This window comes from Ovis aries, chromosome 1 (genome assembly GCF_016772045.2).
Source record: "Ovis aries strain OAR_USU_Benz2616 breed Rambouillet chromosome 1, ARS-UI_Ramb_v3.0, whole genome shotgun sequence".
NCBI lineage: Eukaryota > Metazoa > Chordata > Mammalia > Artiodactyla > Bovidae > Ovis > Ovis aries.
In genome coordinates this window covers 67118754-67131170 of record NC_056054.1, presented here as the reverse complement: position 1 = coordinate 67131170, position 12417 = coordinate 67118754, and positions in this window count along the sequence as shown.

Here is a 12417-nt window from a genome sequence, read left to right as displayed (position 1 = left end):
CCAAATCACTGCAGATGGTGAGGGCAGCCATGAAATTAAAAGATGCTTACTCTTTGGAAGAAAAGCTATGACCAACCTAGATAGCGTATTAAAAAGCAGAGACATTACTTTGCCAACAAAGGTCCATCTAGTCAAAGCTATGATTTTTCCAGTAGTCATGTATGGATGTGAGAGCTAGACTATAAAGAAAGCTGAGCACCAAAGAATTAATGCTTTTGAACTGTGGTGTTGGAGAAGACTTTTGAGAGTCCCTTGGACTGCAAGGAGATCAAACCAGTCAATCCTAAAGGAAATCAGTCCTAAATATTCATTGATAGGACTGATATTGAAGCTGAAACTTCAATACTTTCGCCACCTGATGGGAAGAACTGACTCATTGGAAAAGATCCTGATGCTGGGAAAGGTTGAAGGCAGGACGAGAAGGGGATGACAGAGTATGAGATGGTTGGATGGCATCACTGACTCTATGGACATAAGTTTGAGCAAGCTCCAGGAGTTGGTGATGGACAGGGAAGCCTGGCATGCTGCACTCCACAGGATCACAAACAGTCATACTTGACTGAGTGACTGAACTGAACTGAACTATGTGCCCAGCACTGAGCTAAATCTGATCCATGGGCCAGCTCATTAAATATCTTAGTTTCTTAACAGTAAAGAAACTAACAATTTAGAAACTTCTACACAATTACAAAACTGATAAGCTTCAGACCTGGGACTCCAACCCAGATAATCTAATTCTAGCCCTAACTTAGACATTACACTGTAGCATTAATGTTAGGCAATCTGAGGTCAGATTTTGGAGGGCCGAGATATTTGAATTTTTTACCCAGAAAACTTGTGATTCTACATCTTTTCACCACTTTTCTAGGTTTGAGGAATTTCCTTTCAGTAAGAGGGGTTCAATATGAGCATGGTTTGAGGGAAAAGCATCCATACCGTCAGCATCTATGTGGGCATGCTGCTCACTTGTCCTGAGACACTGAGATGCCTCTCTGGAAGGGCATCTCCCTTTTGAGAATCGGCACTTTAGGTAATGGGGAAGCAAGGAAGACTCTTAAAAAAAGAACAAGGAAGGCAAGAATGAATGAATGGAAGACAAATTAGGCAACAAGGTGCGGAAAGGATTAGACACAAGAGATGGCGGCAGAGAAGCAGGAAAGAGACCAGGGCAGCATAACTCAGCACGGGTGATGAGGCCAGAGCTAGGCTGGGGCAACAGGAGAGTTGTTGAGAGAGCAAATTGATAGGATTTGGTGTCCAGGGTCCTCCGGGGGCTATGGAGAGGGAGGAGTTAGGCTCTAAATGTTTTATTACTGTGCTTTTCCTTCCTGAGTCTTCTGGGAGAGCTGACTGACCTGGGCACAGAGTCCCTGAGCCCTCAAAGGCTATTGTCACGTCAGCCACGGCCACTAGAGGGCTTCCCCGCCTCGCCTGCTCGCGCCCAGGGAGGGCTTCTCTGCTGTTTAAAATCCAAGTCAGGCTGGCCCTGGAATGCTTCAGCGGAGCCGGGGTTTAGAGCAGTCGATCTTCACTGACACGGAAAATTAGAAGGCCTCCCACTTGATCGACAGTGACTGGAAACTGAGTCTAACATGTAGCGATGAATGCAGGCGGGAGTGCAGGTGGGGGACCAGGAGGTGGAGGGGAGGAAACAGCTGCCTACAGAACTCCAGAGGCAGCCCTTAGCTGGTCTTGGCCTCAGGGGCCTGAGGCTCCAGAGATTCTGAATCTGCTCTCCATGGTCACTCAGCTGGGCCAGCAGTTGTTGCATTCCTCTCTCTGTCCCAGGTTTGAAGTGTGTGTGAATGTGTACACGTGTGGATGCATATGTATAAGGGTGTATATATAAGTGAGCGTTGTTTAGTCACTAAATTGTGTCCAACTTTTTTGTGACCCCATGGACTATAGCCTGCCAGCCTCCTCTATCCATGAGATTTTCCAGGCGAGAATACTGGAGTGGGTTGCCATTTCCTCCTCCAGATCTTCCTGACCCCGGGATAGAATCCAGGTCTCCTGCATTGCAGGCAGATTCTTGACCACTGAGCCGCCAGGGAAGCCCCTATGTAAGTGAGGACATGTGTACATATGTGTGTGCACGTGTGTGGGTGAGTTCTTGTGTGTACACACGTGGGTGCAGGTGTGTTAGTGTATGTGTATGCCTGATTGGGTACGTGTGAGCATGCTTGCGTGTGTATGTGTGCGCCTGCCATGCAGGGGGAATGTTAATGTTTTTTGCTTGGCTTCAGCCCAAAAGAGAAACAAATAATGAGATGAACGGAAGTGAACTCCAGTCTGGGCTTCAGCACTAATTAGCCGCTATCAGTTTTGACAAAGAGGACAGACAATAGTGGCAAATGAGCAAAGGATGGAAAACCCAGGGAGCTGGGTTGTACAGGGAGCCGGGAGGACACTCAACAGTCCCCTTGGGCAACAAGGCCATCTCAGAAGCCCAGGTGCCTTGGTCAGGCAGGAGACCCTTCCTGCCCTTAGGTGCAGATGAGTTGGCCAGCCCAGCATCTCTTTGGGCTGATTTTGATCTTACTAAGCGCTGCTTCACTTTTTCAAGGTACCCACTTCACCCTCCCCTGGGTGGTTTTTTCTTTTGTTTGTTAGGCTGGCCCCCGTCCACATTTCCCAGAGATAAGGTCACACCCCTCTTACTCACCAGTTGCTTAGAGGGCCCTGGCTTCAACCTGGGTCTGCACTGAGTCATGTTGTTCTGCCTTTAGGCTCTCCTTTTGCTTCCTGTGGGGCTTCCCTGGTGGCTCAGAGGATAAAGCATCTGCCTGCAGTGCAGGAGCCCCGGGTTTGATCCTTGGGTTGGGAAGATCCCTTGGAGAAGGAAATGGCAACCCACTCCAGTATTCTTGCCTGGAGAAGAATCCCATGGACAGACGAGCCTGGTGGGCTATAGTCCATGGGGTCACAAAGAGTCGGACACGACTGAGCGACTTCACTTTCTTTCTTTCTTTTGCTCCCTGTGGAGGTTTGGAAGAAGAATGGTGGAGGCAGAAGCACGGTTAGGTTTGTTAGGTTGTGAGAAAGAGCTGCTCCTTAACTTCTAGACCTGAGTATGTATTTATGTGAAATGGGTGGGAAAAATGGTGGTAGAAGGTGATGTCAGACCCCTCCCACCCCCAGGTAAGCCTTTATCCATCATCAATAGCTGGGGCCCTGTCTGTGGGTTTCCCACAGGCCCAACTCACACGGGCTTCAAAGAAAAGGGTTCAGCTGGGGAATAAGTGTCTCCCTTGCAACTGCAAGGGCCTCCCTAGTGGCCCAGACGGTAAAGAAGCTGCCTGCAGTGTAGGAGACCTGGGGTCGTTCCCTGGGTTGAAAGATTCCCCTGAAGAATGGCTACCCACTCCAGTATTCGTGCCTGGAGAATCCCATGGACCGAAGAGTTGGGTGGGCTATAATCCATGGGATGGCAAAGAGTCAGACACATCTGAACGACTAACACTTTCACTTTTTCAAGTGCCAAAAGGCCCGCCCCACCCTCAGAGAACAGATTTTCTCCTGGACCTTCACATCCGCTTGGAAACACAACCAGGGGCGCCATGCCCTTGAGCAGCAGGACTGCAAGAGTGTTTTCCAAGTCTCCCCATACGCAGCACGTTCTCCTCACACTTGTGTACTTGAGCGTGTGTGGAAGGGAAAGCGTGTCAGGGAGGGTCTCTGTCAACATTTCATTCACACCCTGATAAACCTAGGGAGCGGTTGCTTCTTCTTAGAACTTTTTCATAACACTTCCTATTTGTTGATTATCTTGAAATAATATTCCCTGTTCTTCGTTTGCCCCTTCAGGGCACATGTGGCCCAGTCCCAGTTAGTTTTTCTTTCTAATGTGGTTCTTCCTTTACAGTCTGCTAGGATGAATAGCAGTTGGAATTCTCAAATTTTAGTAAGAAAAAAAAAAAATCTGCAGAACTTGTTTTGAATGCAGATTTCTCAGGCCCTGTCTAAATCTTTAGAATCAACACAGGAGTTGGCATGTTACCACGCCCTCCCCTTGTCACTCACTCCCCACTCCCAAGATCCTAAGTCAGGTGGTCTACAGAACTTACGCTGTAAAACATGGTGCTAAAGGATGTATTTATTCTTAATGTTGAGTTCTGAGAGTTCTTTAAGATTCTAGACCCAAAGCCTTTGTCAGATTTGATTTTTCCACAGGCTGTAATTTGTCTTCTCACTTTTTGTACAGGCTCTTTCACAGAGCAAAAGTTTAAAATTTTTATTAAGTACAATGTATACACTTTTCCTATTATGGATAATGGTATGATGTCAAGTCCAAAAATTTTTCTTAGTCCTAAGTCAGGAAGATATTCTCCTCGGTTCTTTTCTAGAAGGTTTATAGTTTTGTTTTTATATTTAAGACCATGACCCATTTTGAGTTAATTTTGTGTGTAGTGTCAGGTTTAAGACCAATCATTCAAGCACCACTTACTAAAAAAGCTATTTGTCCTCCACTGGTTTGCTTTTACTCCTTTGTCAAAAATTAATTGGAGATATTTGTGTGGCTCTGTAGCTGGATTCTCTATTCTGTTCCACTAATATATGTGCTTGTTCCCTCCACCAGCAGTACAAAGTCTCAAATTGCAGTTATATACTAGACCTTAACATTGACAAGAGTGATTTTCCCACTTTATTCTTGTTTTTCAAAACAGCTTTGGCTGGTTCAGAGCCTTTCTCTTCCTGTATAAATTTTGGAAGCTTGTATAGGCCTACAGGAAAACTTGCTAAGATTTAGATGGGAATTACATATTAATGGGTCAGTTTTAAGATAATAGTTTTTTTTTTTTTTTTTCCCCTTGTAGCAGAAGCTTTTTAAAAGACAGCCCTAAAGTCTTACCTGGTTAAAGGTATATTTTTACTTCCAGCCAATACAATCTCTTTTTTGGTTATAGAGAAGAAACTCCATGTGGAAAAGTCGGGGGGCTGTTGTTGGCATAAGATGCATTAATAAATATTGTTGCATCCTAGAATCTAGAAATTAAGATTTGTAAGTGTTCAAAATAGGTGGTGATGGTGCTTTAGTTACTAAGTCGTGTCCAACTTTTGCAACCCCGTGGACTGTAGCCCTCCAGGCTCATCTGTTCATGGGATTTCCCATGCAAGAATACTGTAGTGGGTTGCCATTTCCTTCTCCAGAGGGGTTCAGAATAAGCCTCCTCCAAATGTGTCACTTTTATGTAAGAATTATTTTGAGTTAAAGGCAGTTGAGATTCTGGGAGTTCAAGAGAAACTACAGCTCCTCCCTTAGCCACCTAGAATAATTTGAATTGGGGATGTTCCTCAGAAAAGAGTCATTACCAGAGAGAAATTTTATTGACATGGCCCCATCTGTATGGCTGAACAAACATCTAATTACCAAACATCTGCTCTTCTTCTTGTCCTGTGAATAACCCTCCTTGGTTATTCCTTGTCCTTGGAAGCCCAAGGCCTCTATCCCATTCTTTAGCTCAGGATGGAATGCATACCTCATTTTATTTGTCTTTGAATCAAAGTATGTGGGATTTCTGACCCTGTCATGTATGTAGGGTTCCCATGAAGCGGAGTTGCTCAGTCGTGTCTGACTCTTTGCAACCCCGTGGGCTGTAGGCTACCAGGCTCCTGAGTCCACGGAATTCTCCAGGCAAGAGAACTGGAGTGGGTTGCCATTTCCTTCTCCAGGGGATCTTCCCAACCCAGGGATCAAACCCGGGTCTCTGGCACTGCAGGCAGACGGTTTACTGTCTGAGCCACCAGGGAAACCTCAGGGTTCCCATACGTATGAAATTAAGTTTGATTTTCTTTTGTTAATGCCCCATGTCAATTTAATTCTTAGACCAGTGAGAAAGAACCTAGAAGGGCAGACGAAAGATTTCTTCCTCCTCAACAGACTCAGTACTTCTAATTGGCTTCTTTAGTGCCCGCTGTAGCTTCTTAATTCGTACATTGTCTTAGGAACACAAAATAGAGGTGTCTTAAGGGAAGTAGGTTATATTCTTGAGTCTGTGAGAACCAAGTGTCTCCTGCAGCAAAATTGATCCTCCTCTCCACTCTGATGGAGAAGGAAGACTGTGTGGACTTATTGGAAATACATCTCTAATCAGCACCATCAGGAACTGTTCTGAGGGTAGGGGAAGAAGTGGTGGTGGTGCAGGAAAGGGAAATTTTGCTGAAGGCCTTCCCACTTCCCATCACTGCCCTTGTTCTGCTCCTGTATTCTCTCTATGCTTCTTACCCATGAGGGAACCAGCTCTGGCATCAGATCCTCCCGTCTTTACACCCTTCACTTGGGTCTCACCACATCCTCCTTGTCACAACTTTAGTTCTCCAATCTGTTATCTTATTTTTAGCCAGTGACCCAGATACATGGTATGTTAACCTTCATTTTTATTGTTATACTAACTTACATACAATTCACTTGTTTTTACTTGCACAGTTCAATGATTTTTGATATATTTATAGAATTGCCTACCATCACGACAGGCATAGAGGTGGTTTTTTTTTTTTTTTTTTTTTTTTGGCCTGGCAGCATATGGGATCTTAGTTCCCTGACCAGGAATTGAACCTGTACTTCCTACATTGGAAGACTGGAATCTTAACCCTTGGACCTCCAAGAAGTTCCTAACCTTCATTTTAGTTAACATCAAATGAAATGAACTCAGTTTCCCTTCTGTCCTCATCAATAAGTTGATCCCAAACTAGTTTTAAAAAAATAATCTCTAAATTCACTGTGGGCAAGGCTGAGTATTGTGAGCTCCTTTAGTGACATTATTATACTGGGTCTGTGATGGGCATCACATCAGACCACTGCAGGCATTGCTGGGGAAGCATTAGGTAACAATGACGACTTGTCCAAACTTTGCCCCCGGATTGTGGGCATCCTGACTGTGGACAAAAGTTTGGGGCATCCCCAGGTGCTTTTAAGGTGTTCACTCTGAATTTTATAGAAATCAACGATCCAAAGATTTGTTGAGAATGACAAACCTAACGTGAAATGAGAACTGTATCCAGTTAACTAAACAGTTGTTGTATCAGTTAACATTTAAATGTGATACCAACACAGTAAGCTTCCAGTGGCCCTAAGTACATTGTAACTTAAAATGCCTGCATCTTAGGGAATTAATGACAGCCTTCATGGAGCTGGCTTGTGAGCTCAGTGGTGTCCGACTCTTTGGGACACCATAGACTGTAGCCTACCAGGCTTCTCTGTCCATAGGGTTATCCTGGCAAAAATACTGAAGCAGGTTGCTGTTTCCTCCTCCAGAGGAAGTTCCCGACCCAGGGATCGAACCTGCGTCTCCTGCGTTGGCAGGTGGATTCTTTACCACTGAGCCATCTGGGAACCCCAGACAGCCTTGATCGGATGTGGCTAAAGAAATGACTTGATCTGAACTCAAAGAAGACTTCTTTGCCCGTTCCTTCCCCCTCATCCTTATTCTGTATTGTTTACACAGCCTCTTACATGTCCTCTGCCATGCTCTATTGCAGTGGCTCCTTCTGAATGCAAACTGTAGCTGATGTGGTCATTGTGCCCACTGCCCCCCAAGAGTTCACCTGTGGTGAAAGGCATGTCCAGGGCCTGAGGGCAGGAACCCGAAGGAAACAAAGATGGAGTGTTGCTGAGCTAAACAAGCAGCTATGCGTCTTCTTTGTATTCTCTCCTTGGACTATGAGAGCACACAGCTGCCTTGCTTGGGATGCAGATGCTGTGGGGCGGGGCTTGGGGCTATGGAAACAATAACACCCAATGAGACTAAACCATCACTTGTCTTCCTTGCTATGCTCACTTCCATCACTGCAGCAAAAACCATGGTCATCCTTCTCTCCCACCATTGCTGTCCAGTCACCTTATAGGCACATCACACTCTCACCTGACTTGCCAGAGAAAGAGAGGGTCTCTGTTGGGATGCACAGAGGAGTCCTGAGTTTTATAGTGACATTACTCTGTCCTTCCTGACCCAAACTCCTTCTGCTGATTATAGAGAGTTCTCAGTTCACGGGGGCTCCTTCCTGTCTTTCTACAGACAGCAGTTTTGCTGTCTGTAGAAATTGGCCCAGCTGCTATTTGGGGGATAGCATTTCCCACTGAGGGGTTTCCCAGGGGGCCTAGCTTTAAAGAATTTGTCTGCCAATGTAGGAGAACGTATAAACTATCAGCTAAGGGAGCATTTATCAAAAGCCAGACAAGACAAGGCTTCTCAGGTGGTGCAGTGGTAAAGCATCTGCCTATCAATGAAGAAGACGCAAGAAACGCCGATTTGCTCCATGGGTCAGAAAGATGTCCTGGAGAAAGGAATGGCTGCCCACTCCGGTATTCTTGCCTGGGAAATCCCATGGACAGAGGAGCCTGGCTACAGTCCACAGGGTTGCAAGAGTTGGACACGACTGAGTGACTGAACACACATGCAGACAGCACTTACATCACAGGCAAGTTCAGATGCCAGAAAGTGGAGTAGAGTCTTTCCCGCCCAGTCTTATGCTTAGTCTTAAATCTCTCAGTTATCAGTGTCATATCTAGATTTCTAGAAGCTTTCTATTATTTAACTCCAGGAATCATTTTCCTTAACAGGCTGCCTGTCAGGACCATCTTGAATGGTGAGAGGTGGGGGAAGGGTGGTGGGGCTGTGCCAAGGTGTTCTGTGCCTAACACTTGAGCTATACCTGGTTATAGAGGCTGCTTGATAATGCCTAAAAAACTGTAGGCCAATAACAAGAAATTATTTTTGTGGCTTGTGGAGGTGGTTAAGTCCAGCAGAATAGAAACTGGAGCAATGAAGATAGCAGGTGAAGGCAGAGAGATTGAGGGAAATCACATCCACCCAGACCCTTTAAATGCACCTTGGATGCTTCACTAGACAGGGGAAGTGTCCTTAAATGGCTGATGCTGGTAATCTGTTGGTCTGTCTTCTCTTCTGAGAAAGGCTCTCCTAGTGGGACAGGATCAGGGTTGGGAGCCCTTGACCCCTGCCTGCGCTCAACACTCTCGCCTTTGTCCGATGTATCCCCAAGGGCATTCTGGGATTTCTCTAGAAGGACTTACTGGCAGCCATCTGATTGAAGCAGGTAGATAGAGTGATGGATAGTAGGGGATCTGTTTCAAACTTTTCTGGCATGGTGGGCAAGCTGTTTTCCTTTACAGGAAAAGTGGGAGAAAAGTGGGAGAAAAGTGGGAGAAAAGTCCTAGAGGCAGACTACATGAGTTCAAGTCCCAGGGGCATCACTTAGCTTTGTGATCCTGGACAGGGTTCTTAACCTTAACATACCTCAGTTTCCCCACATGGGAACTGAGAAGAATCATTTGGGACACTCATTTGGGAGACCTGTCCTCAGAGCTTAGTGGCCAAGCCACCAGACCAGGGTCTGGAGTTAGGGGTCTTCCAGAAGAAGGACTGGCAAGGGTGAAGAAATAGCAGATCCCTACCTAGATCTGTTTAAGGAAGAGGCGCCTGGGAACACCAGGCAGCCGAGTAGCCCACTGGGAGCACTGGATCCTATCTGGGGCTAGCAGTGGATGCGAGTCTGTCCGTTCTCAGGTGTTGTGCTAAGGCCGTGGGGCCAAGGAGGAGAATAAACATCACAAAGTGAGTTAGGCCCTCCCTGCTACTCATGCCTCAGAATCACTTCTATGGCTTCATGAGAGTCAGACCTGAGACTCCACCTTGGAGTTACAGAGATGAGCAAAGCTTGAGGTCAGGCCTTGAGTTTGCAGCTCTTTCCTAGGCTGACACCAGGCTCTGACAGGAGGAGCTAAAGTCAGCAAAGCCAGGGGAAATGAGGTGGAACTCACACTGGAATCAGCCTATAAACTCACACGTCTTTGGACTGATTCTGACTATTCATTTGCTAGGGCTGCTGTAACAAAGACCCACAAACAGGGTGACTTACACAATAGAAATTTGTTATCTCACAGTTCTGGATGCTAGAAGTCTAAGATCAAGATGTGAGCAGCTGTGGTTCTTCCCAAGGGCTTGGAGGAAGACCCTAACCCATCCCTTCGTCTTGGATCCTGGGGCTCTGCTCACAATCTTTGATGTTTACAGGCTTGCGATGCTTTGCCCCATCTCTGCTTACAAGTTCACCTTCTGTTCTCTCTCTGGTGTGTTTGTCTCTGGGTCCAAATTTCTCCTCTTTGTTGGAGATAAAGATACCATTATTATGGATTATGACCTTAACTTAAATTGATTACCTCTATAAAGACCTTATCTCCCCCCTCCCAACCAAAAAAAGGTAACATTCTGAGGTGCTGGGGGTTAAGATTTTAACACATCTTTTTGAGGGAAAAATAATTCAACCCAAAATCTTGACCAGGTGGGAACTGGACGATAAAGCATAGAAGGGGAGGAGGAATCATCTGAATTGCTTGGGAAGGACATCTGGGTTCCTTGACATGCTCTCAAAACTCAAAATCACATTTGAAAATTTCTGGGGAAAAAGAAAGAAAAACTCACAGTATAATCAAGAGATCTAATCTGGATAGATAAGTAACATTCAGAAAGAATTCTGGTAACAAAAGTGGAGGTAATCCTGAAGGAAGAAATTATTGTGTCTGCAAAGAGAGCTCTTTGGTAAATTCATATCTTAAAGGGTCGTTGGCAGAGGGATAAATAATCAAAAATATAACCTGCAAAATGAAGCTGAAAGTGAAAGGCATCTTACCAAAAAACCTTAGGCAATGCAGTGAACTTTGTTACATAGGTGTAGAGCAATGAGAACAAATGGTAAAGAGGTGATGGATGGTAACTAAACTTACTGTAATCATTTCACTATTCAGACATATATCCAATTATTGCGTTGGGTGCCTTAAACTTCTACAATGTTCTATGCCATGTATCACAATAAAACTGGAAAGAAAATAAAATGTAAATGAATGATTTAAAAATGAGAAAAATAGTGCTTTCTGCCTTAAATAAATGATCTTTACTATTAAATTTCCAAATGTGGAAGAGACACTGCATGGGGCAGAAGATATATGTCAACAGTTGATAATAGGCAGCTATTTTATTTTGAATTCTTTCATAGAAAGAATATATATCAAATTGTCAAGGCAGAAGAAAGATGGCTAAAGAGGAAGCATATCCAAATATAGACGAGCTGACAGAAAGAAATCACATAGTCTGCCTCAGATGAGTTCAGACATTTACCCTAGACCAGGAGTTGGCAAATTGTCTTCTGTAAAGGTGATATTTTGGGCTTTGTGGGCCATGTGGTCATGGTCGCAGTTACTCAAGACTGCCTTTGTAGTGTGAAAGCAGCCACTGATAATTTGGAAATGAATAGGTGTGGCTGTGCTCTAATGAGACTTTATTTATAAAAGCAGGCAGCTAGCCAGATTTGGGCTGGGCTGTAGTTTGTAGATCCCTGCACTAAAGCAATGACAACCCTGGAAAATGAAAAAAATCACTGTAGGTCATCTTTGAGGAGAAGAGCTGAAAACAAAAAGGGGAGGTTTTTTTTTTTTTTAAGTATGATTGATTTACAGTGTTGTGTTAATTTCTGCTGCACAGAAAAGTGACTCACTTATACATAGATACACATTCTGTTCCATACTCTTTCCCACTGCGTTTATCACAAATACTAAATACAGTTCCCTGTGCTTTATAGTAGTACCTTGTGTATCCATTCTGTACATAATAGTCTGCGTCTGCTAATGCCAACCTCCCACTGCACCCCTCCTCCACCCCCACTCCCCTTTGGCAACCACACGCCTGTTCTCTATGTCTATGAGCCTGCTTTTGTTTCACAGGTAGGTCCATTTGTGTCATATTCTAGGTTCCACATGTAAGTGACATCACATGGTATGCACCCTTCTCTTTCTGACTTACTTGGTCTGATAATCCCTAGCTCCATCCATGTTGCTGCAAATGGCGTTATCTCATTCTTTTTTATGGCTGAGTTAATACTCTATTGAGGTGAGCAGCTGACTCATTGGAAAAGACCCTGATGCTGGGAGATATTGAAGGAAAAAGGAAAAAAGGGTGGAAGAGGATGAGATGTTTGGATAGCATCACTGACTCAATGGACATGAAGTTGGGCAAACTCTGGGAGATAGCGAGGGAGAGGGAGGCCTGGTGTGTCACAGTCCACGGGGTTGCAAAAAGTCAGACATAACTTAGTGACAGAACAACAATATTTTGTTGTATCACACACACACACATATATATTAATATAGGGTTTTTCAGGTGGCATCAGTGGTAAATAATCCACCTGCCAATGCAGGAAACACAAGAGATGTGGATTCGAACTCTGGGTCAGGAAGATCTCCTGGACTAGGAAATGCCAACCCACTCCAGTATTCTTCCCTGGAAAATTCCATGGACAAGAGGAGCCACAGGGTTGCAAAGAGTCAGATACCGCTGAGTGACTGAGTAAACAAGAGATCTGGACTTGAATTTCTGAAGTCCTTTTCAACTTGAAATTATGCTATCC